This window comes from Schistocerca piceifrons, chromosome X (genome assembly GCF_021461385.2).
Source record: "Schistocerca piceifrons isolate TAMUIC-IGC-003096 chromosome X, iqSchPice1.1, whole genome shotgun sequence".
NCBI lineage: Eukaryota > Metazoa > Arthropoda > Insecta > Orthoptera > Acrididae > Schistocerca > Schistocerca piceifrons.
In genome coordinates, this window is record NC_060149.1 from 124969916 (window position 1) to 124997342 (window position 27427).

At 39.1% G+C, this 27427-nt stretch overlaps 1 long non-coding RNA gene across 1 annotated transcript in view; it reads left to right on the plus strand.

Annotated features, from left to right (window-relative positions):
- Positions 1–27427, plus strand: part of LOC124721258 — a 57971-nt gene that overhangs the window by 24809 nt on the left and 5735 nt on the right. The window contains exon 4 of the long non-coding RNA XR_007006306.1: positions 1338–1456. This is a non-coding gene — a long non-coding RNA (uncharacterized LOC124721258). The remainder of the gene's footprint in view (positions 1–1337; positions 1457–27427) is intronic.

Sequence of the window (27427 nt, forward strand, 5' to 3'; positions counted from 1 at the left end):
TCAATATGGGTGCATTGATAGGGTCTGGATGGATGTGGCCACTCAAAAAGCATTGTGGAAGAACAGATTAATGTTGCATACAAACAGTGAAACAAGAGGTCATTCGCTCAATCTGAGCATCCATGCCCTGCCAAGTACAGTGATGTTGGGCGAGTTACTTCATGCAAACTACGTTCCAGTGACCTTGATGCAGTAAGGACAAAACTTCTTGCTGGAAGGAGTGAGGAATCACAACCCATGTATCATCATTGTATGCAAAAGCAGAGCACTTGCCCATGCAGGTAGTGTGTTACATTGTGAAAAGCAGCAATGTGCCAGGGGGTGGGGAATTTTTTTCAGACTGCACAGCCATCCAACAACCTGCATAGAAACAGTTGCTGCAGCAATACATCAAAAAACAAGAGGAAAATTTTAAAGACTTTCAAAATTGTGAGTATCGATTTGATGACATGTTTCTTCAGGCAAATCTAATACTGCATCGGTACCGACCAGCAAGCAAGACATAAAGTCGACATTCGAATGTTGGGCAGTCGGTCTGTACAACAACTCATACTGATAATTAGACAATATCAGAGTCCAGTGTTGCAATATTTGTGCTGTCCATGATGAGACAGAATTGGAAAGATTGAACAAGCCCATTAAAGGCTGATGATCTGTAAGCAAATAGATCTTCCTTCCATACAAGTATTGGTGGAACTTGGTAACACCATAGAGAATGGCAATTGCCTCTTTTTCAAGCTTACTGTAATTACATTGCACATTGTTTTGAGTTTTCAAGGCAAAATTAATAGGCCTGTCAGAAGCACCAATTCTATGGGAGAGCACAGCTTCAATCCTACAAGAAGTTGCAACCACAGGTAATGCAACAGGCTTTGCTGGATCAAAACTAATTGAACGATGATGACTTAATAATGCATCCTTCAATTGCTGAAATGTGTCCTGACTGTCTTGGGACCACACAAAGGGAATACCGTTCCAGCACAACCAGTTCAGCCGAGCAGCAATTTGCACAGAGTTTACAATGAGTTTAATATAATAGGTAATCTTTCCCATGACAGCTTGAAGATCCTTAATGTTAAAGGGCACCAGCAGGCATTTAATTGCAGACAAAGAGTGCATTAGCAGCATGAATACCCTGAGCGTTTATAACATGTCCTAAATAGTGAAGTTCTTTGTGGAAGAAGGAACACTTTTCCTAGTTGCACTTAAAGCCAGCCACTGAAAGAACTTGAAACAAACAGTCTATATTTTCCACTGTTCAGTAGGTTATGACCCACAGTAACAATATTGTCCAAATATTTTGTACAAGAAGGAACTTTTGCTGTTAATTGTTCCAGGAACCATTGAAAAATGGCAGGAGCTGAAGCAATTCCAAACATCAGTCATTGAAACTAGAACAAACCCTGTTGAGTGTTGATCACAGAATATTGTCTGGACTGCTCATCCAGCAGCAACTGTAAGTATACCCCATGTAAATCAGTCTTAGAGAAGAATTTCCCCTGTCTCTATCTGTCTATTAATTTGTCTGGTTGCAGGAGATGAAATGAATCCATGACAGTTTATGGGTTTACTGGGGTTTTAAAATCTGCACACAAATGCGACCCTCCTGATGGCTTTTTGAGAATGACCAAAGGTGATGCACGTTGACTGGCAGAAATTGGTTGGATAACTCATTGTCTTTCCATCTTCAAGTACCTAAACAATTTGCTCATGCACTGCATGGGAGACAGGCTTTAACAGTAGTGCTGGGCACTGAAACACTGGTTTGGAACATATTGTCTTGTGTGCATAGGTTGAACAAATCAAACAAGTCTAAACCAAAAATTTTTTACACCCTCCATAGATCTGAGTACATGAAACAAAACACGTTTCATAACTTCATGAAAAGTTGTTGGCAAACTGCACACGCCAAGTACTGATATTTCGTGGCCCTTATAAGCATACAAAATAGAAGTAGTGTTCTGTGGCTGTGGACTACTGATCATTTCATACATGTCTTTATTGATAAGGGAAACAGAAGCACTTGTGTCTAACTGAAATTTATCTTTTGAGCCACTCTTAATTGGACAGAAAGTTTGTTCTCCTATCTGTGTACTACTGCAGAAGATTTCTGTGATTTGGAAATGCAAGTCTTCCTTTGTGCTCACTTTGGTGGCAGTGCCAACACAACATTGACCATACTTGTTGATTGCTTTGCTGAAGCCATGCACCTGGCTGGTGCTGCTGGACCTGGCCTGAGCCTGGGCTGCCTTGTAAACACACTTAATATGACCTTTCCTACCACACTGGAAACATTCTCCATCATGACAAGGACAAGCATTTCTGTTGTGATTTGAAAAGCACTGAGGACAACACTTCCTCACTGTATTCTGTAGCACAAGTCATGTACCACAAAACATAAATTTTTTATCTCTAACTTTACTGTTAGCCTGAGACCTGTTTTTATTCAGTTTAACATTAGTGTGAACTTTAGACTGAGTGCCTTGAGCACTTTTACAACAGAAATACATGGAGCCTCAAAATCACCTCCAGTTGTGTCCACAGTAATTTGAGATTCCACAATAGATAGAAATGTTTTTAGATCAGGGTCTGGCAATTTGAGGATAGCATTGCAAATACGTGTGTCTGATATTTGGCGTAATTGCGTTATGTAACATGATATCACTATATCTGAGTCCACAAGAACACTTAAACCTGCAGTGTCGTGCAAGCCTTTTCAGTTTGGCGGTTCACTGTTTTAAAGTTTGTGCAAGCTGCTTCTTGAGACAGAAGAATTTAAACCTTGCTGCAGCAATATGTACCTGAGCATCATAATGTTCATTGACCAGCATAACAAGTTTGTTGTAGTGTACAGTTTCATGATGAGAATTGGGGCATAGTTTTAAATACAGATGGTGCACTGCAGCTGTGACAGCTGAAAGAAAAAAAAAAGCATTGCACACCATTACTGTAATGTTGTGAGCTGTGAAATGGGCCTCTGTCTGTGTCTAAATATTCTGACCAGTCCTCTTCATTAATATTGGATGGGCCAAACTTGGGTGTAACAACCGGTAACAGTGCTGAGTCATCTGTTAGACACTGAGCGTTAGTTATTCAATCTGCTGCACTTGAAACTGAACAACTTCATTTGAATACTTTTTCTGTGACAGCTCAGATATGGTTAAACACTTTATATGAGACACAGAAAATATCAAAATACACAAGGCAAGCCCTGGGCAGATGATTCACAGAAACAACATGCACACATCATTACAGACTTTGTAATAAGTTGAGTAAAGTCTATATAAACTACCAGACTCCTCATCACTTGTCATACTGGATGACATAACACTCATCAGTACTTTCAACACTGCAGCCCAGTCAGCAGTCATGATAACCTAATATATAAGAAACTATCAGCCTCAATTGCGGTAATGAAACCAACCTTTACCTACTACACACACTACTGGAGTAGTGTGTTTGAACTTAGGTAAATCCATACATAGTTTGTTACATTTTAGTCATAACCTGGTGCAGAGGCTTTATGTTTAAGATTTTCAACCTTTCTATAAGTTCCCCGCCATGTTGTTCTGCAGCGCATTGTCTAGTCCTACTTAGTTTCACATGAGCTACCAAGGCCCACCGCACAGCGTCCATGGAGACGAGGCGAACGCCAGAGCTTAAGTTAAGTCTTGGTGTTGACTTAGTACTTACGTACCGCATTTTTAAAATGTGACTTCACTTATTCAGGTTGTTTTAGTTTTATTTCTAGACCATGCACTCTTAGACAAATTATAGATTCTGGTATATCTTCTGCAGAAGGCTCAATTATTTGGGCTGAAATCTTGGTAAAGGTTGGTTCCATTAGCGCAATCAAGGCTGATAGTTTCTTATATACTCATCAGTATAGTGTTGGCTTCTTAGCTTTACTTCTGGGGGTACTGAGCTGATACTACAACATGTAAAATATTAGATCACTTTATTATAACATGAATAAGATGGAATACTTAACTTTGTTACACAGGAATGTCAGGAGTATTTATTTCTCACAGATTACAACTAACTGTAAACTTGTATGCAGAGCTCTGTCTCACACAATTGTTGCACTGTTGGCTCAGTAGAGAGACAATGCAGTCACCTTCAGTAGTGATTGCTGACTGGGCTGAAGGTGACTGCACTCAGATGTAAGTAAGCAAACTGCTGTGGTGGTGTATGGAAACTCTTGTGGGTGTGTCTACACCACCATCTCTCATTTGTATTTGCTTCTGACAGCAACTTTGTTTAGTTGTGTTCCATCGCAAGGTACAAACTTTGCCTTGGTATCTCGCTCTTTGAACAAGATAACATTTACCACCAACAAGTGTTCAGTTTGGCTTATAGTTTTCCTATCTGGTGGTTTCCAAGCACACTTTATGAATGTTCTTATGGTGGAACTGATTATAAGATCTTGAGTAGCTACAAAATAGATCAGTCTTAACCCTTTCTCATTCAGTTTCTCATGTAAGCTCTCTTTCCCACTATTCATTCTGTATGTAATCTCTTGCCCCTCTTTCATAATAAAATCACAAAGTATAATTTTTATATTTATATTATTCCCTCCTACCACTGTGTTGTCTAGCTCCTCATAAAACTCATCTTTTTCCTCTTCTTTGCTCACTTCTGTTGGTTAACAAATGCTATGTCCCCATATTTGTGTGTAATAGTGAGGCATGACAGTCATTTATTAACTGCCACAAAACTCTTCACTTCTGTTACCAGGCAGTCATGTATTACAGAATGTGTTCCACATTTGTATTTGTCATTTTTTGCATGTCTATGGAATATTATCAGCATACTCTTTCTAAAGCAGTGATTCCCAACCTTTTTTGACTCGCGAACCCCTTCTACAATGATCTGAGTTGGGTGAACCACTGACTTTTAAATATACATACAGTAGACACGCATAAAATTTAATTCCAAGAAAAAGATTTAATAACCTTAAATTAACTTAATCCTTGACAGTTAAAACCTAAAATTACTTGAGTTACATCTTAAGAGTTAATTGCAATAACCGAGCGAGGTGGCGCAGTGGTTAGACACTGGACTCGCATTCGGGAGGACGACGGTTCAACCCCGCGTCCGGCCATCCTGATTTAGGTTTTCCGTGATTTCCCTAAATCACTCCAGGCAAATGCCGGGATGGTTCCTCTGAAAGGGCACGGCCGACTTCCTTCCCCATCCTTCCCTAATCCGATGAGACCGATGACCACGCTGTCTGGTCTCCTTCCCCAAACAACCAACCAACCAATTGCAATAATAAATACACACTGTCATTGTAATTTATCACCTCTTTGTTGGAATTCAGTGAGAAAGTTGCACCTGCTTTCCACGGCACAGAGCTCTGAAGTCAGGAACCACAGAAGTTAAATAAAGTCTCAAATCACTTTCAGCACAAAGTTTTGTCTGTATTTATTTCTTAAATAGTCATATGAAGAAAATGACTTTATGCACAAATGTGAGAAGGAAAAGGGTAATAAAACCATTATGGCTTTATTCGCTAGCACTGGGAATGCCTTTAAACTTAACCAAAACCCAATTAATGGCAAAGATTTATAACTTTTCTGTAACTGAAAATCAGTGGGAAGTTCAAGAAGCTGCTCTTTTTCATTTATGCTTGATGTGGATTATAAAATCATTGACTCTTATTATTGGACATAACAGGAAAACATTTTCTGAAAGTTTTTCCAAGTCCCTTCAAATGTTCTTTAACCATGTTGTTGATATTTTTGTCAAAGAAAGATGATTTTTCACTAGGAAGTCATGAAGGATATCAAAGGACTTGGTTTGATACCCATTTAAACATGTGTCCCAAGAAATAAGTTTTTAATGAATGATTTGATATGGTCTGATATGGTCTTGCACAGTACAAATGTTATATTTGAACTCTGGAGAGATAAGTTTAAACTATTAATTTTTGAGAAAATGTCTGCCAAATAAGCTAAAGTTTGAAACCAGATTTAATCTTCCATTCACTTTGCTTTGTGAAGAGCACAGATGGTGAGAAAAACATAAACTTCATCTTTAAGACTATACGGTCTGGAAATAGTTCTACCTCACGATAACCACCTTACTTCAGTGTGAGACAATAAACACTTAAAAATGCTTCCCATTACCTCACAAAGAACTTCAATGATGCAGGAATTTGTAGGTCAAGCCTTAATAAAACCAATTATTTTCATTGCATCATCCAGCACAGATTTCAATCCATCAGGCATGTGTTTAGAAACAAGAGCCTGTCTATGAATGCAACAATGTGTCCAGGAAGTGTTCGGCTCTACCGATTTCACTTTGGCAAAAAACCCAGCATAACACCCTGTCATAGATTTCACACCATCTGTGAATAAATGCCTACACAGAAAGTCCAGTCTATTAAGTTTCCATGGAAGTATTCATTGTTTATCTTAAATACATCTCCTGTAGTTCTCTCTTTTAAGAGTCTGCAGAATAGTCGTTCCTCTTCTACAGACTCCCCATTAATATAATGGATGAAAAGTAATAAAAATGCCTAAACTGGTAATACATCCATATCTACATCCATACTCCGCAAGTCACCTGACGGTGTGTGGCGGAGGGTACCCTGAGTACCTCTGTTCTATTCCAGTCTCGTATTTTTCGTGGAAAGAAGGATTGTCAGTATGCTTCTGTGTAGGCTCTAATCTCACTGATTTTATCCTCATGGTCTCTTTGCAAGATATACGTAGGAGGGAGCAATATACTGCTTGACTCTTCTGTGAAGGTACGTTCTCGAAACTTTAACAAAAACCCGTACCGAGCTACTGAGCGTCTCTCCTGGAGAGTCTTCCACTGGAGTTTATCTATCATCTCCGTAATGCTTTCACGATTACTAAATGATCCTCTAACGAAGTGCGCTGCTCTCCGTTGGATCTTCCCTATCTCTTCTATCAACCCTATCTGGTACGGATCCCACACTGCTGAGCAGTATTCAAGCAGTGGGTGAACAGGCGTACTGTAACCTACTCCCTTTGTTTTCGGATTGCATTTCCTTAGGATTCTTCCAATGAATCTCAGTCTGGCATCTGCTTTACCGAAGATCAACTTTATATGATCATTCCATTTTAAATCACTCCTAATGCATACTCCCAGATAATTTATGGAATTAACTGCTTCCAGTTGCTGACCTGCTATTTTGTAGCTAAATGATAAGGGATCTTTCTTTCTATGTATTCACAGCACATTACACTTGTCTACATTGAGACTGAATTGCCATTCCCTGCACCATGCGTCAATTCGCTGCAGATTCTCCTGCATTTCAGTACAATTTTCCATTGTTACAACCTCTCGATACACCACAGCATCATCTGCAAAAAGCCTCAGTGAACTTCCAATGTCATCCACAAGGCCATTTATGTATATTATGAATAGCAACGGTCCTATGACACTCCCCTGCGGCACACCTGAAATCACTCTTACTTCGGAAGACTTCTCTCCATTGAGAATGACATGCTGCATTCTGTTATCTAGGAACTCTTCAATCCAATCACACAATTGGTCTGATAGTCCATATGCTCTTACTTTGTTCATTAAACGACTGGGGGGAACTGTAAACAGTCAATTCATCAAGTTGAATCACAAAAAAAGGACTGCCATGAACTCTTCCCATAATTTTTGACATAGTTTGATATGTCTTTAATCTGGCAATTGATCATATTATCAGACAATGATACCATACTGACTTTTTTGTGAAAGATTCTTCAAGCATGCACTGTGCTACATTATTTATACATGGCTGCACTAAATCTTCAGCTGCTGAATGAGGTTTTATAGTTTTAGCAATTCTGTAGGTAACACAATAAGACTCTTCAAGATGATTCTCATTATCACTGTTTTCAATGGATAAAAAAGTAGTTAAATAGTTTTTCCACTTGTTAGCTTTTCATGTAAAAATATCAGCAGATTTGTTTACATGGGTGGGGTGTTTGGTTTCTAAATGGTGTTTAAGTAGAGAAGGTTTCAGACTACTGTTAGCAAGAATGTCACCTCAAACACCACACTGTGGTCTTGGGCAGCCCTTGCCACCTACATACAAAAATCTGAACCCACTGTAACTATGACTGTACATTCTTTTCTTTACATACAGTTAATTTTTGTCAGATTGACACACATCACTGGAAGTTGAATCACTAATTTGTGATTTTGTTAAACTCTGTTTCCCTCTCAAACTTCCACTTTTCAACCAGTTATCCATTTTAACGTGATCAGAAATGATTTTGATACACAACTGACAATTTATTGCATTAGCCACAAGGAAAGAAGTAGACTATTGTTGAAAATCAAAGGCCTGACCACCATATAACTGTTCCTTAGTGTGGTCACATTAATGTTGTTAGTATTGTTATAATATAAAGAAGCTAGCAGACTAAATTCCCACTGTAGTGGAATCAGATGCATTCCTAACGTTGTTACATAACTGTAAATCAGGAATTCATGGTAAATATTAATTTATTGTGGAAATAATGTGATAAATTGCTGATTTTACACACATGTAACAAGGGGCATTAATGTAATTTAATTTAATAATCACAACAATAATAATAATAATAATAATAGTAATTAATAATAATAATAATAATAATAATAATAATAATATTATGACAGTGCTGCAGAAACAAAGGAAACAGAAGTAGGCCTAACCTCAAGACTCACCATTATGGAAATGAGTTTTGTGAATCCCTTAAAATATTTTGCTAACCCCCTGGGGCTTCATGAACCACAAGTTGAAAAACAATGCTGTTAAGGTCACCTTCACAATTCCACCTCATTTCTTGTAATACAATCGGATCAAATTTGTACCTATTTATTTGTTCATATTACTCAATTAGTAGCTCTTGGCCTGTATAAACTTCTAATATTCCATGTCCCAACTCATATACCAGTTTGTTTTATCCAGTATTATCTTACAGTCTAACAACTTGCTCTGAGGCTCATTTGTAATTATTTTAGTTGTAGTCAAATGTCCCTGGCCACATTACAGGCACTGTGCAAGATAAGCTCAGTAGTGGGACTGCTACTTCACTGCTTCTGGACCAGCAGGGTTTGAAATTGGGGTTTTCTCCCCTAGGAGAGCAGGGTTTACCTCACTTATAGAGCCCCCCCCCCCCCCCCCCCCCATTCCCACCGCATACCCTGTACTGTAGAATATTTAAAAAGGAAGGGATGGTAAAGAAATGAAGACGATGGGTCATTGTGTGGAACACTTTGTCTGGATCGTCTGATGAGACCTCTCTTATATATTCAATCTGCCAGTAGATATGCTACCACGAATATAGCTCTCAGCTTCATTGGAATACACAAAATCTCTTGCCTGCACTGACAGTGCTACAATAATGCAGTGCCCCCTGGTGTAACTAAACAACATAAATGTGTTCTCTGAAGATATCAAAGAGCATGTAACCTGACAGTACTTTGCTCAGGAATGACTAATGGTCACACATGCCACACTGAATTTGAAAAGTATCACAGTGTACTTAGGAAAGTATATTTAGTAGCTACTTTCAGGCAGGACAGGATCACAGAGCAGGACTTTCAATCCTTCATATGTCTTGCAACTTATTACCAGAGTTCTATACCTGAATTCATTAGGTTTATAAGCCTCTTATACACTTCCTGAAGAGCAGAGTAAAAATCATCAGGACAGTTGAGGGTGAGGAAGTCCTAACACAGTTAAAGAACCTAGTAATGACAAGAGATATTCTTGTCTACCCTTAAACCAGAAACCATTTATTCTGTCATGTGAGACCAGTAATTATGTGTTGTATTATGTCTTAAACTAAGAAATAGATGGACAAGAAAACTTGACAGTGTACAGTTCCTGACAGTTGGACATATATGAACAGAATCACATGACCTGTGGGAAAAAGTACAGTGGTGTGGTGCTCAAGAGGGGGCATTTCATGGTAATTACTGACCATGTTGTACTCAAATGTCTATTTGCCTTGAAAGATCCAACTGTTCAACTACGTGGGAGTTGCATCTCAGTGAGTTTGCCTTTGAAGTAATACACTGGCTTGGAGAAGCACATGTTAATGCTGGAAAACTAAGTTTCAAAGTATTTGCGATAGTTTTATGATGCTTTAGAGAAAGAATGAAAATGTGTAAAATCCAAAATGTCAGCTGCTTTCATTACAAGAGCAATTAATCAGTGACAAGTAAATGCCATATAAGCAAATGTGTGCAGTGTGATGTATCATGATGCCATGCTACTTACACTTGAAAATTATGAAACAATTTGAAGAGTCAGTACTGCCTTGAAATGGAAGTCAATGAGCTACAGACTGATGAGTTGCACCCTACTACTGGTGGAAACACCACAATCAAGGTACAGTGCAGTATATCAGAGACTATGTGCTACACAAAGATTGCTGGTAGCGTTTTTCATTCCAGATTAATGAGGTAGACACTGTGTTTTGTTTAACCAAAAACCACCAAAAAACAATATCTGGGACAGTCTAGTGTAACAGGATGGCTGCATCTACACTACAGAAGAGGATGATTGCTCACAGGTCAAGCTAACAGTTGCAAATTGAGTCATCACATTAGCCATTCTAACCTAATAAGGTGGTAAGGAAATAATGGGTGCTGTTGAGCAGGTGTCTGTTTGTTTAGCTTAAAAAGCTGGCTGATGTGCTGCTACTGTTAATCTGTTATACATTTTTCAAAAGTAGTGCTACTGTTCCAGACCCATGTAATACTATTTGGGCTTTTGGAATAAACACACTTTGAAGAACAGTCAGAGGTTATTGGACAGTCTCCATCTGTTGAACCTGAGAACCTGTTGCTGGAACAATAACCACCATGCAACCGCTATCGTAGCCACACTGCTGTGTGGGGCTGCCGATATGCGAACTCAGTCCAGCCCACTGGGTGTAGGGTAGCCTACCATACCTAATAATCAAGCTGAGTTTGAGTCTGTTGCATAGCTAATGGGAAGCAGTTCCTGATGATTCTGCATATCTGTGTAGCAGTACTAATATTTTGGTAACTGCTACCAGCACAGTTGATCTCCACACAGCACAGCTTCATAACTGAAGCATGTAGTGTTTTTACACAGTTGGGTGAGTGAGTAGACTATTGGCTATTGTAGTTGTTTTTTTCCTATTTTATTGGTAAAGGGAATGGAGTCTAAGAAAGTGATGTATAGGGATTTGAGGGTTATGTTTGTACAGCTAGGGGAACTGGTTGATCTTTTGTAATTCTGTGGTAATATGGAGGAGCATTAGTTATGGCCTGTGAGATGTGGTCAGTGTAACTTGTGAGAGCATTTTGCACCAAATGCAGGGTCAGTACCAGTAATTGGTGTTGATTGCCATTGCTTTGAGTATATGCTTAATAGTGCACAGAGTTAGGATGGATGATGATAAGACCTAAGATGTAAGTATGTATGGAGTCATACAGCCTGTTGTGAGTGAATCTTGTGTGCCTTAGGCTATATTGGAGATTAAGGTTCCACAATGACAAGTCTCAAACACAGGGTGTCACTAGTCGGGTAGCAGTTCAATCATTGGTTAATGAAATGGTGCAATTGAGATCAGATAAAGCAGACTTGTGTAATAGGCTTGTGGTTAGGGAGGAAGTACTGGAACTAGCTGAGAAACCTACTCCTTTATTAGATGTAGCCACAGCTAGTTTGACCACACTTTTATCTGAAAAGTCAACTGACAGTGTAATGTCTTTTTTGAATGACCTTTAGTTAGCAGCTAATATTGAGGGTTGGTCACAGGTTCATTATTACAAGTGACAAAGTTACAATTAGTAGGGGAAGCCAAGATGTATGCCGGATGTACAGAGGGACTAAGAGGCACTCAGACATTTGGTGATTTGAAAACAGGCCTGCTACAAAAGTACAAGAAGCAAAACTACTTGAGTCTTGTTTGTGAGAAGTTGGGTAGTGTGTCAAAGAAGCATAATGAGTCAGTAGAGAATTTTACAGACAGATTACAGAAGGTGAATGTGCAGACACATGAATTAGGGGAAAGCGATGAGGCAAATAGAATCATATTCTGTGAAGCAAAACAGAGAGCATTGGTCACACTTTTGAAGGGCTTGTCACCTGATATGTATAGAAGGATGAGGATGATTACCCCAGAGGACTATACTCTGTGGTCAAATCAGCCACAAAGTTTGAAGAAGTTGATGTAGCAAAAGGAATACGGGATAAGAGAAGAGTATTTTTCACTGACATGAGGTGTTATAGACGTGCGAGGATGGGACATCTGCAAGGTAATGTTTCCAACCTCGGTATAGTAGATGTGTTGTTGTTGAACAACACCAGTGTGACTGTAAGGCGAAAAAGGGGTTGGATAAGCTGGTGTTAAATGCAAACAGAAACACCATGCCCACCATGTGGAGCTCCAAATTTTGATGCAAAAAATACGGATGCAGAGGTGAATTGTAGTATAGTGGGGACAATGAAGGGTAGTGAAGGGTAGAATGTACAACTTTTATTAGACACAGGGGCACATGTATCAGTAGCAAGTATGCAACTTGTGGGTCAGTGGTGACTAAAGCCTCCACAATATAATTTACGTGGAGTTGGAGATAGTGATGTGGAGTCTTTGAGTTCAGCAATGATGGATTTTCAGTGTGGGACACAGTGTTTTAGGCAACGTGTAGAAGTCATGCCCTGCGTAAGTGATGGCTATTGCATGAACTTAAAGAATTGGAGTTTATGACAACACAGCATGCCAAAGTTGACCTTAGGTGACATATAATTGAACTTAGGGAGACAGTCACCAGTGAAGAATGAACGCAATGTGCACTAATCTTAAGGGTGAACCAATTAAACTGCAGTCAGCAGCAGTAAGGATTAAGTCACATGTTAGTGTGTTGCAGGGTACCAGAAAATTGGCCTGTTAATGCATAGAGCTTGGTAGAACTGGTAGAAAATGATGTGTTAGACTCATCATGTTGCTTCATAAGGAGAAGCTTACAAGGGAACCTCCCCATCGCACCCCCCCTCAGATTTAGTTATAAGTTGGCACAGTGGATAGGCCTTGAAAAACTGAACACAGATCAATCGAGAGAACAGGAAGAAGTTGTGTGGAACTATGAAAAAATAAGCAAAATATACAAATTGAGTAGTCTATGCGCAACATAAGGAACATCAAGGAGAGTGTGAACTCAGGAGCGCCGTGGTCCCGTGGTTAGCGTGAGCAGTTGCGGAACGAGAGGTCCTTGGTTCAAGTCTTCCCTCAAGTGAAAACTTTAATTTCTTATTTTCAGTTTATGTGACAAACTCTTATGCTTTCATCACTTTTTTGGGAGTGCTTATCACATCCACAAGAATACCTAAATCGGGCGAGGTAGAAGAATCTTTTTACCCATTCGCCAAGTGTACAAGTTAGGTGGGTCGACAACATATTCCTGTCATGTGACACACATGCCGTCACCAGTGTCGTATAGAATATATCAGACATGTCTTCCTGTGGAGGAATCGGTTGACCTATGACCTTGCAATCAAATGTTTTCGGTTCCCATTGGAGAGGCAAGTCCTTTCGTCTACTAATCACACGGTTTTGCGGTGCGGTCGCAAAACACAGACACTAAACTTATTACAGTGATCAGAGACGTCTATGAACGAACGGACAGATCATAACTTTGCGAAAATAAAGAAAGTAAACTTTTCACTCGAGGGAAGGCTTGAACCAAGAACCTCTCGTTGCGCAGCTGCTCACGCTAACCACGGGACCACGGCGCTCCTGAACTCAAACTATCCTGGATGTTGCCTATCTTGCACATGAGCTACTCAGTTTGTATATTTTGCTTATTTTTTCATAGTTTCACACAACTTCTTCCTGTTTTCTCGATTGATCTGTGTTCAGTTCTTCAAGGCCTATCCACTGTGCCAACTTACAACTAAATCTGAGGGGGGTGCGATGGGGAGGTTCCCTTGTTAGTACATGTACAGTATAATGTAGCAAGTCCTTAGAATGCCGTTTTTACCATAAACGAAGAGATCAATACAACACCATTTTCTTCACGTTATGATTACAATTCCAAATTTACACCAAATCAGCTGTACAAACATACACTAACAACTTTGTCAGTGCATGGAGATATAATACACAGTGTAACTAAACCAATTTTATCACATAATAGAAAAATGCCGTTCTGTGTAAAATAATTTATCTAAAATTTTTGTATGTGCAGAGGAAAAGTAGAATGGGTTATAACTTTATTTAAATGTTTATTAGTGCATGCAAACTAAAGGCATTTTTGCACAACTGCATTTATATTGCTAAATCACTTCTCTCACACATTGATTCAAAGATAGAATAATCACCAAATTTGAGTAGCTTAATTAAAGACATAAAAACACCAATTTTTCTCATGTTTTCATTTATCTGCTTTATTATAAAAAACTAAATACAACTGAACAAACAATTGTACAATCAAAGGTATTAAAACAAAATTGATGAACTGACTTGTAAGTGTGGTGTACATACATATCAAAAAGCATCTGTTTTTGTGTACAAAAAGAAAGGAAAAGTGCTTTGTCAGTTGATCAGAGAGAGAGAGGTCAGTGGTCGAAGCTAATAGCTTGTTATGCTTTGATGCTTGGCAGTGTAGTACAGCAAAATGTCTTTTTATAAATTGTGTTTGATATGCAGCAGAACTGAAGAGATAATGTAGCTTTTGGAAATAAACAAATGGAAAACATTTTGTGACCAGATTAATAATCAAACAATCCTCTGCCCAACTTTTGGAAACAGCTGGAGAAAGCAGAAACAGATTGGCATTCCAACCAGACAAGTAGCAGAATTCAAATTCTTAAACTGAATGTATTCCTCTTGACATATAACTACAAACACTGATACATAAACAGATGTGCTGTCATCATTGTCATAGAAGCTATTGAGCAATCTAATACTGTGTGTATATGAGAGGGGTTTACAATGGAAGGTATTGGGTGGGAAGGTGATGCCCATGAATTCAGACAGTTTTGGTGCTGATGGGGTACAGCTCACCAAGGGAATGTTGGTAGTTAATTTGGAAGTCCTGCATGATGTGGATAAGGACTCAACCCATGTGCACCAGGGTAATGTGCAAACCACCTATAGAGTTGCATTGTGTAGGAAGTTAGAGCATCTTAGAGGTACAGATAGATTGGGAATGGAGAAAGTATTGTTTGAATTTGAGGATTTTATCCCTTGAGAATCTTTACCAGCAATACCTATAAAGCAGCATTGGGTCCTTACAGGAACTGAATCACTGGTATATTGTAGACCTTACTGTACTACATGATGCATGCAACAAGTATTTGAGGAATTCATTGAGCAACTGCTAGTGGATGGGATAATAGAGGAAACCACTAGTCTGTTGAGTGCAGCCATCATTGTTGTACTGAAAAAGTCACCAGATGGGACCAAAAGATATAGATCCTAATGTGACTACTGACATCTTAACAGCAGAATCATAACCAATTCATATCCAATCCCGAACATGACTGAAACTATTGACAGTTTGAGGCAATGTAAGTGCTTCTCTATCTTACATCTGAGCTGAGGAGTGTGTCCCCATCAGATAGATATACACCCAGATAACCATCCAAAAACAGCATTCTCAGACCCCTGGGGCCATTTTCAGTATCATAGAATGCCATTTGGGTTGAAAAATGACCCAGAAACATTTCAGCAGTTGTTGGATGGAATGCCAAGGGGACTGAAACCCTGAAAGTGCGTGGGGTACCTGGATGATGTAATCATTTTTGCGAAGGGTATGGCAGAGCATACGCAATGTATGTGAGAGCCTTTTAGAATATTACAAGCACTAAATTTAAAATTAAATGTGGAAAAATGTCACTTTGTATTAGAAGAAGTTATGTATTTAGGGCATATTATTAGGGGTTAAGATGAATCTCAGGTTGATATGGCCAATATGGGAATTTCCAGTTCCCAGTAATACTGAGGATTTACAATCTTTTTTGCATTTAGGGAATTATTGTAGAAAATTTGTAGAAAGATTTACAGATATGGTGAGGCCCCTTACAAAACTGTCAAAAAAGGGGGCAGACTTTGAATGGGTAATGCCAAGACACATTTGAAGAATTAAAGAGAGCACTTACATAAGTCCAGTCCTAATTTTTCTAGGCTACGAGACAGAGTTTATCTTGTCAGCTGATGCTTCCAATCAGGCTACAGGGTATGTGTGTTCTCAGTCAAGTGGTAAACAGTGAGGATCATCCAGCAGCATGTGCCTCTAGGCAGTTGAACAGAGCAGAGGAAAACCACTTGACAGCAGAAAAAGAGATGCTTAATGTGGTATATGGAATCATATATTTCACATGTTATTTGTATGGAAAGAACTTTAAAGTAGTAATGAACTGTGTAGTCTGTAGATGGTTGTTGGGGCTTGAGGACCCTTCCAGTAGACTGCCTAGATGAACATTAAGGTTCAGTGAAAAAAGTAGCAGTGATACAGACAATGGGTCACACACAACCTTGCAAAATGGAAAGTGGTGCAGCAGGCAGACTTGGGATGTAAACAATATAAGTCACAGCCGCAATTCACTGTGTGGGACTGGTTATTGTGTAAGACAGTTGTGTAAGGATGGAACTGCAGATGTTGGTGCCAGTGAAGCTAAAAGAGAAAGTGCTGAAAGAAGTGCACAACCATCTGTTGTCAGAGCATCGGGGTTGTAGAACAATGAATTGGTAAGTAGCAGAGCGCTACTGGTGGAAGTCTCGAAAAGAAGATATGGATCAGTTTGTAAGAGGTTGTGTGCAATGCACACAGTGGGCAGATATGAACCATAAATTAATACCTTTGCAGAGGTTACCAGAAGCAACGGAGTCTTTTGAAATGATTGGATTGGATGATTTATGTTAACCATTATTGATCCTTTTTCTAGATATGTGGCAATGATTCCAATCCCTAACCATCAGGAGCAATGGTAGCACAAGCATTTGTCAACAGCTGGGTTCTAAGATCTGGAATACGAGAAACTATGATCACTGATCAAAGGACAAACTTTATGTCTGATTTATTGAAGCATCTGTGTAATTTGCTAAAGGTTAAGAAGTTAGGTATTAGACATTGTACCCTCAGTCTGATGGTAGAATGGAGAGGGTACAGCACATTGTCAGAAGGATGTTAAGTCATTATGTGGGTGTACACCGTAACGATTGGACCAGGTATTTATCTTTTGTTGTGAGTGCGTATAATTCAGAAGCTGATTCTGTGACAGGGTTATCGCCATATGAGATAGTTTACAGGAGGTGCATGCCATTGCCATTCGACAAAGTAAAGTTGAGAATTGGCATGGAAGGGGAGCCTGTTAAGGATTTTGCTAAAAAGTGAGGGAAATTTGGAAGTATATTCAGAGAGCTAATGTCAGAGCCCTGGAATATCAAGAGCAGTTGGGAAGTCATGAGGGCAAATTACCCAAATATAAAATCGGTCAGTGAGGTAATGTTATCAAACTCTTATGTTCCAAAGGGTAAGACCAAGAAATTTGTAACTCATTATTGAGGGCCATATAAGGTAGTTGGGGTAACACACCAGTGAACATCAAGCTTCAGTTACAGACTCATACAACTGTTGTGCATGTTGGGCATCTGAAGCCATTTTGTAGCACTCCAAATGCTTCGACACAGTTGTTATCATCCATTGAGGGTAGGAATATGAGTATTAGGAAGAAGAAGAAGAAGAAGAAGAAGAAGTAGTAGTAGTAGTAGTAGTAGTAGTAGTAGTAGTAGTAGTGAGGAAACCTCCTTTGTCCTGTATCGGAGATTCCATTTGGATTAAAACCAAGCAAGTAGGGGGGAAGAGTTTACATTTAGCTTAGAATACACATGTCATTTAGGGGTGTAAAGGATTAGCATATCAGTAGAGGATGAGGATAGTTGAAAGAAATTTTGTTCATGGTATATATAGGATAATACTTTTATATTCATTTGTGTGTAAGTTAGGTATTCAAGGGTTGAGTTTACCTTTGTATGTCTGTACAACAGCAGACCTCTTGCAGGTTGGAGGGGTATGATGGGAGTTCCCTGTTCCCAAATTGCCATAGGTTAAAGTAAAAGATGAGTGGAGTCCTCACCTTAGCAGTGTTGCACCTCTTTGCAGGGAGCATGGTGGAGGTGTTGCAGGTACTGCCATAGGAAACCAGATTACTTTTTACAAGGCAAGAGGATGTGGTACTCACAAGCAATCTTTGGGCACTTTAGCTGACTCTGAACTTTGATTAGATTCAGCCAAGTAAGAACACAGGAGGTTATGCTGATCATGGAAGATGGTGATAGTTATGCAGTGATGTTGCTAACTAAACTGAAACATTGTCAGAGGGAGAGCGTTACTATTTTCCCAATCTGGGTGGTGCTTACAAGTACCAGCATGTGCAAGATGCAGTTTTACTTAGATAAAGCAGATCAGGATTGTTCAAGTGATATACTGAAGCCATGACCCTATTTTCAGCAAGCAGGTTCATACTGGATGTTTTCTGCAAACAGTACCGAAGTGGTAGTATAAACTACTAAGAGCGAGGTAAGCTCATGGGAGCTGAACATTTGGCTCTGCACAGGAGTGGAATACTTATTAATGGGACAGTCTGTGACATAACGCGGCCAGTGTTTTAGCTATCAGCCTCTGTTACATGGGGGAAAAGTGGAAGATTACACACCGAAAATTGTGCTGGAGAAGCCACTAGCAATGCTTCCAGGGAAAGTTTGACCTACCTGAATGAGACATTGGATGCTAACTTAATCCTGTCCTTAAACCAGCTAATAGACATGTAAGAGTGGCATGTTTCAGTAGAACAAATGCTTTCATATGTTCAGCAATATCAGGGGTAGTGACACATGAGCAAAACCATAAGCATCAAAACCACAAGCAACGTGTTAGTGTTCAATCCGTTTTGTGCACACTTCCTCTACCTCAGGCAAAGGGCCACTTTCCTATGTGATCCTCCAGTACATGCAATACTACTGGACTGGTTAACCATTTGTAAATGAGAAGGTATGATGAGTGCAAAAGCTAGATATATTAATAAGAGAGTTATGTTACAGGATGTAATTAGTTGTGATTCAAAGGGCAAGCAACCTTGCATAGTGTTAAAACAAGCATTGTTGCTTACCTTATGAAGTGCCACTAGGGTGTGACAAGGGGATATTCATGTAACTATTTGTTTAATGTTTTGGAAGGGTTAATGGTTAAGAGGTTGCTTAAATGGGTCTGGAGGTTTTATGTAGCAGCATAAGGACCAGTGAAGCCAGTGGGCTGAGAATTATAGGAAGAATGTGCACCACTTTCAGTGCTTTGTTGCTGGATGTAAGAGGAAAAACTGTAAAATAACCTATGTCATAACATTGTGGTGAAGTCTTCTGTTGCAGTCTAACCATAGGTTCAGACCTGGGGTCCCGGTCTTCTCAAAGAGAGGAGGTATGTAATGCTGTAATTTTGGGCATTACTGAATTAAAGCAGTTTCGTTGCAACCATGTGCAGGGCAAGCAGGCAGGCTTGGAGGCACCTGTATGTAATTTCACAAGTGAGCCTGCACATACACTGCAAGGTGGCCAGGTAAAGCCACGCAATCATAGTGAAATCGCAGAAAGGCCAGGCAATAATAGGCTGGCCTGCAGTATATTTCCGCACGATTGGGACACAGAGGTGTTAATATATAGCGCAATTTGTTAGCAGCCTCCAAGACATCACATCAGATGAATTCGCAATTGTGAATAAGGACTGCAATCAGCTGTAGACTGAAATTATGACAATGAAAATTTGTGCCGGACCAGGACTCAAACCCAGATTCGTCAACCACATGTCTTCGACCTGTACTTGTACATCCATCATATATATTCCTGTAAAGGTCAGACGTTGTACTTGAAAGTCACTTGCCCACTATGGGCAGATAAAGACGATATTGCAGTGCCTGTTGGCCCAAGTTCCTTTGCATGTCCAAAGGAACTTTGCACTGTAATCAGAATAACACAGGAACAGCAATATTGTCTTTATCTGCCAGTCCTGGACAAGCAACTTTCAAGTACAATGTTTGACCTGCATGGGAATATACGTAATGGATGTACGAGTACAGATTGTAGACGCATGGTTGACAACATGTGGAAGTTTGGGTCTGGCCATGAGTCGTGGACGGATAGCCAAATGGTAAGGTGACTGCTCATGATAAGTGGGAAATCCAGGTTCAAATCCTGGTCTGGAACAAATTTTCATTGTCCTCATTCCATTCTACAGCCAATGGAAGTCCTTATTCGCAATTGCAAATTCATTTGATATGTTTCATAACAGCTGTGGTCACCACAGTGCCTGTTCCTTTGGACATCCATGCATGTCCAAAGGAACTTTGCGTTGTAATCAGAATAACACAGGCACTGCAATATTGTCCAAGACATCAGGTCCATGTCAGTTTCCAATACACTATGGGCCAGCGAGCAGCTGAAGGTGGTCTCAGCAGCCAGCTGCACCAGTTCAGTGTATGATTTGAAGTCCATCCTACAGCCTTACATTTCATAGTTGGGAGCCATCCCCCATGTGCCACAGCAGCACCAAAATTCTGCCTTGGGGGGCAGCAGTTTGCAGTTAAAAGAGTATTGCCGCCATACCTTCTGACCAGAGTGAGCTTGTAACCCAGCAGCTGTGACTGCCTTTGGGAATTTAGTGGACGTATGTGGCACTGGCATTGTGCACTCAGGGTCACATACAATTGGCTCAGGTGTGCACTGCTGAGTGAGGTAAACAGTGTCAGCAAAGCAGGATGTGGATGTCAAATGGCCACCCACTGCTGCAGGCTTCTGATGTCATCAGCATCCCGGTGGACCACGTGTCTCCAGAGGGAGAATCCAGGGATGTCACAACATACCGGAATTGTAACCCAAAATGAACAAAATCTATTTTATCTCGCAGCAGAGTTTTCCTGGCCATCCTTGGCCAGCACCATCACCTCCACAACTCATCATTCCACCACCTCTACACCACAGTGGTCCTGCTTACCCTGGGTTGCTGTAGTAGTAATATAACTAATAATAATTTTTATATAAGAGTTGATCAGCAAGTTTCTTTATGAGGGCATTGCTGCTGTGTATATGCAATGTAGGGCAACTCCAGTGTGGGTATATAAGCACTGACATGTAGGAAGGAATCAGTGTGGCATTCATGTCTTTCTGACTTGCATGCAGTAAATGGGGAAACATGAACTATGGAGACATTATTACAAAATGCATCCAAACAGGACCAACATAGTGTTATTCTTTTCTTGGCTGCTGAAGGAGAAATGCTGGTAGACATCCATCAGAGAATGAATAATTTGTATGGGGGCAGCATGTCTATCAAAAACCTTCATTGTGGAATTGTGCACAAAATTACGTGCTGGCTGCAATTTGACGCAAGACACTGGTCAGACTGGAAGGCCAGCCTCATCCATTGCAAGTGGGCAACAGTCAAGCAGCCACCCTATAGTCCCCATCTCTCCCCATGTTATTATCAGGGCTTTGGTCCCTGAAAAACGACCTTGAAGTTTTGACTATTTCTGTCACATGACGATGTGCAGCAGGCAGTTATGAACTACTTCAGGCAGCAGGATATGGTATTTTACCAAACATGTATCTTCAAACTGGTTCGCTGGTGGGGTGATTGCTTTGAGGGTCATGGCAATTTTGCCTGGTTGGCATATCGATTCTGGACTGTATGGCCCTCAAATGGAAACTTTTTGATTGCTCCTAGTATAATAACTGACATGTAAAATGTAAAAACGTACATTTTCTTGAGGACTGCATGTTCATTAGGTTCGTGGCAACACTTTGACTAGTAGTCAAAGTATCCCCTCTACACAAAAAGAACCATTTCATTGGCATTTCTTGTATTTTATAGCACCTGTGACAAAGCGAGTTGTCTACCATCATTCTACTCTTTGTGCAGTCTTATTTCAGGTATCAAGGTCTATATAACATTTGTGCTAACTCACTTTTAAAAATTTGGATGTTAAAGTTCCTAAATGAAGCATACATTATGCAAACTGTCAAAAGTATTGAAACGAATTCACTGCACTAAACTTTATTATTTTATTGTTTAGTTTTTTGTTCTGGTTGCAGTGAGCCAATTAGTTTCATCAGAAATGATGGCCATCAAAATTATTGCATTTATAAAAATTCTTATGTCTAGCCATAGGGAAAATCTTATGAGCTAATAGGTAAATTTGGATAGAAAGACCACCTTAAAATTAAGGAGCTGTTTTTCCTCTTTTCATACTGTATTTACATTAGCCCAAATGTAACCAGTTAAAAAGATCTTGTTAACTAAAGATTTCTCCATGTCCAAATTTTCAGTGCCAATTATAGCCAAAATTTCAGGTATCTGCTGATATGCTTCTGATGGCCTGATCTTTCTGAATCAGTTGACACCAATATTAATGAACAAGAGTCCGTAATAAAAATTCGTAAATTTTCAGTATCTAAATTTCAGTATACATGATGAATCCCATGGTCATAAACCCGGGATTCTCAACAGTGTAAGCACAAATTAGTACTTAGATGCTGATCATGAAAAATAATATGAAAATGAAATATAATGACAAAGTCAATAGTCAATAAAAGACAAATGTTCTCAAGTATAGAATTTATAATCTATCATAAATTAAAGAAGCTGAACAATATCCTGGAGCTCTCCTGCTCATCCTGCTGTCATTTTGGGCATTCGGCTTTTAGTCTTTGTCCAGCATAGCTTCAGGCTAGCTAGTCTGCATTTTAGCCCAGCCTTGGGAACTGTTTGTGTTGTCTTTCCGTTTGTTTAATTCAGCCTAAGAGAACATATTTTATAGTTGTGAACAGCATACATCAAAATGTATGTGTTACCATTAAGTCGAATAATATTTGCAACTATGGTAACAGTTCTGTGACTTTTCTACTTAACTGCATGTGAAGCAGTGAGTGATCACATCATCTGTACTGTGTGCAATTTTGCTTTTTGACAAAGTAAGAACTATTAAGCTCCTCATATGTCTGTACTAACTACCTATGCGTAAACATTATTAGAGACCATAACAGATGTGGTCATTACCAGTATGATCTTAAGGATTCAATGAAAGATTGATGAACTTCCGATTTTGAACTTAAAAGGAGGCTTCTAGCTACTCATTTTAATAACAGATCCTACATCAGCATTTTAGGTGGCAATCCAATGAAACTGTGCAGCTACTGAAGGCTTATACCGCAACAGGTAGGTTTAGTTATGTGAAATACTGTATTTTGTGCTCTCAGGGAGTAGGAATGTGAAGAGAATATGCCAAGAAATCATAAAAGATTACCTTCAACAAGAAGCTATAACAATGCTACTCCAGAAAATATCCAATTAGCATTAAATTAAAAATGGTACCATAATGATAACTGCAGCTTCTAAAAAAATATTATATAGCCAGAGGAACATTAATTAATAGGCTTCACAACTGGGACATGAAAAATAGTTTGACAAGCCCACTGTATTTTGAAATGAAGAGGAGACAGCTTTGGTGCACCATGTTGCTGTTGGTTTACCTTTTGTAGAAGCTATGGGAAACCATGTTGTTGTTGGTTTCCCTTTTGCAGAAACTATGTGAAATGAAGTTCATTGTAACATCCTTCATAAAACCAGGTGCCCCCACGTATGAGGTAATAAAAGACTGCAAAAAAACTATCCTAGTTGCTAATGGAAAATTACGTCATTATCTTAATTGGAGAATCTAATGATATGTATAATAACAGTGCAAAGCAGGCTGCCAGAGCAACAGTGAAAGCCCTCAACAGGCTACCAATGTAAATGTCATCTTCTCCAGTATACGCACAACCTATGATTTAATTCCTACTTTGTGTCTTAACAAAGAAATCAGAAACACGAATGGGAAACTAAATAAAATGTCTTAAGTGTTTTCGAATGCATCTTTTCATGAATTGCATGCCTATGAAAGAACCATGGAACATGGCATGCACTTAAACAACACAGGTAAAATATTTTTGTGCCAGAAAATAAGAGAACACATCAGTAATTTAAATAAGAGAACCAATCCTCAAATTTTTTTGAATATGGAATAAGAAGAACAGACTAAAACACATTCTTATGCTGATAATGTGAAAGAGAAACTTGTTCACCAGCAGCCCAACAAGTGGATATACAAGATTCATCTAAAATTACCTCATCTATTGAACTTGTGATCTTACCATCACAGAGGGCATCATCTGCAAAAGAAGAGGGAACATTGTCTGCAAAGATTAGCTATCAATCACAGGATCGGTAGTATTTCCAGCATCAACAGCAACAGCAGTGCAAACATCAACTGTAGATCTTGTGACAGCTGCTGGAGCAGCTCATGGATCTATGGGAATAAGTACCAGGAACAAAAAGTCCACGCAAATGGACCAAACATTTTGGTACCCAGAGGTAGGGAAAATGCGATATAGTATGGAGAGCAATAGATTTTAAAAAATCAGTTTAAAAATACTGCATCAAAAGTCCAGTGTGCCTCTAACAAATCAGAATATTAGAAGTCTTATTAGCTGCTTAAGTAAGCATTATTTTCATAATGACAGAGCATGGTTTAAAGCAGAGTGAATTAAAGGTTTTCAATGTAATGGGATGCAAAAATGTAGCATATTATTCCAAAACTGAGCATAAAAGTGAGGAGTAGCAATATATGTAGACAGCAAAGAAGAGGACTGCAATCCACAAAAGATTTCAAATTGCACAGATTTTTGATTTGAAGCTGCAGCAGTACAAAAAAGTTCATGGAGGAAAAATGGCTTTTAATAGGAATATATTGTTCACCTAGCTCAAGCATTAAAACTTTTTATTGCAAGTTAATATGCTACTTCATAAAATCATGAAAAAATACATTTTTTATAATGATAGTAGATGACTTAAATATAAATACCGTATGCTGAAAATCAGTGGCTATGCAAGAAGTTTTCATAACATTATGACATAAAATCTCCAGTTTTGTGTAAAAAATCCAACAAGATATACAGAAACATCAAGCACTTTAATAGACCATGTTCATCAAATATACCTACACACAGACAAAAAGTTCAGGTTTTGAATTCTATTGTTGCAGACCATTTTGGACAAACAACTGAACTGTGAGGACTACATAGTGGCTGAATGTAGTGGACTAGAAATTTTACCAAAAGCAGAAAATGGGATGATGTGTACATAGAGGCCAATGTAGAAAGGAGCTGGGAATCTTTCTGTGGTGTATTTAGACACTACACAGAAATATGTTGACCTAAAAAATACAGAACTATTATGGGTAAACAAACAGAAAATGGTACACCACAGAAATTAAAAAAGCAAGGGATGAACTGACTGAGTTAAGTGAAAATTACCAGAAAGATAAATGACACGACAGCCATGAGGCTTACAGGTGGAAGAAGAAAGCACACACTAGGATGGTAAGAGAAACAAAGGCTAGCCGCCAAAAACTTTAAATACAAACGTATAATACCTCTAAAATGTGACTCTTCAAGCTTTCCAGGCAGATCTCTAAAATGGTCTGTAATTATATAAATGAGAACAGAAAAGAGTCACTTGTTTAAAAGATCCAAGTATAATATTGACAAGGAAAGGAGAAAAAGTGACAGATCCACAACAACTGCAATACAGTGAAACTTTGATTTTACATTCTTCGATTTTACGTTTTTCGTGATTCAGCACCATAAATTCGTACCTCCTGTGAAAAATCCATGATTAATGCCAAAAGTTCCCCAATTTTACATTTCTTCCTAGTAAGATTTACCTCAATTCTAAGTTCTTACTCAATGTCTCACTTGACTTTGTCCCGTTTCCTTCCTATTGACATCTGATGTGACTAAAAAAGTTATAAGTGGCTCAAAATACAGATGGTTTGCTCTATGAGTGGTGGCAGAATTAAGGAAATATTTTAGCCCATTTTGGAGAGGGGAGACACGAGAGGTGAAATGCTGACATAATCCACAATTGGTGTTGCTAACACAATTTGCAACATTTGGCTTTACAGCAAAATTATGGTAAAACTATTGCCAGATTGCAGCGGTAATGGAAAGTGTTGTTCACCAAACCAATACATGATGAAAGGGTCCAGCCACCACCTTTTCTTGTGCCACTTATAACTCAGTCTCATCTTTTTGCATGTATTTCTGATGTACTGTATTCAGCAACAATATCAGCTGTCAACCTTTTAAATTCACACACAGAGTCTCAAAGAGAATGCTCTGTCGTAATTGAGGAAACTTCACCCATTTCTGTCTAGTGAATTCTTATTGGTTGGTGACATGGAAAGTCACCCAATAGCCAGCACAGCCACCACAGCATGCTAAAAACACATAAAATGAGCCCACCTACTGGGTGTATGGAGGAGGGGAGGGGACCTTCAGTGGCAGGAGTGCAGGTAGTGGGGAAAGCATTTTGTGAAGTCCTGAAAATATACTTATTGTGCAGATGATGTGCTATGACAGAGATGTCAACTGGAAATAGAACATGGGTTTTTAGATAGCACATTTTAAAGACTTCTCTGGTCAAATCTGACGTGATACAGTTGTAACAACTACATACGCTACTCATGTATGTACTTTGCACGACACACTGTAGATAGTAAAAGTATTTAGTGAGTACTTTGACCCTTTGAAAGCTTTTTGTTGTGTTTGCCTTTAAATTCTTCTAAACAACTGGACTTTTATGGCAGAAGAGGAAAAGCTGCAGACATAATAAAAACCTTTCTTGAAAACAGGCAACAGTGTTGACATAAAAGTTTTCTAGGTCTGGTACCGTGTCATAATGTAAAAACTACTGCAGCTATAAAAAAACCATCGTTGGTTTTTCTATAGCAGCAGTAGTTTTTAGATTATGACGTGGTACCAAACCCAGAAAACTTTTATGTCGACTGACTCTGGCCGTGGAAGCCTACGCAATTATATTAGGCAACAGTGTGTTGAAATAAAATACAAATCCAGAAATACAGAGAAAAATGTCTACTCTGATTTTCTGCAGTTACAATATGGAGTAGCACAGAGTTCAGTACAGGGACATCTGCTTTTTATCTTGTACAGGGTGTCCATGATTAAAATTCCAGTTTCAAAGCACTGTAGGAAGAGACCCGCTGCTTAAACTGACATAAAACTTGAACAGAATATTATTGACATGGGGGGGGGGGGGGGGGGGACAAAAATTTAACCAATAGGTGGTGCTTTAAGCATCAGAATATACACACCAACAGAGGGGTGGCACATGTCTGTTCCTCAGTTTACATCCAAGATGTCTAACAGTACTGCCTCCATGAAGGATGCTGCTGTTAAAGCCCTCTTACAAGAACAGTGACTGTGCACCAGTAGCCCTGCAGAAGTTCCATACACTCAAGGGTATGAGAAAAGGCACTGGTCTGCTGTCTGCTAAGGGTCTGGAGAAAATGATAACAAAAATAAAAAAAATAGCTTCTTTTGTA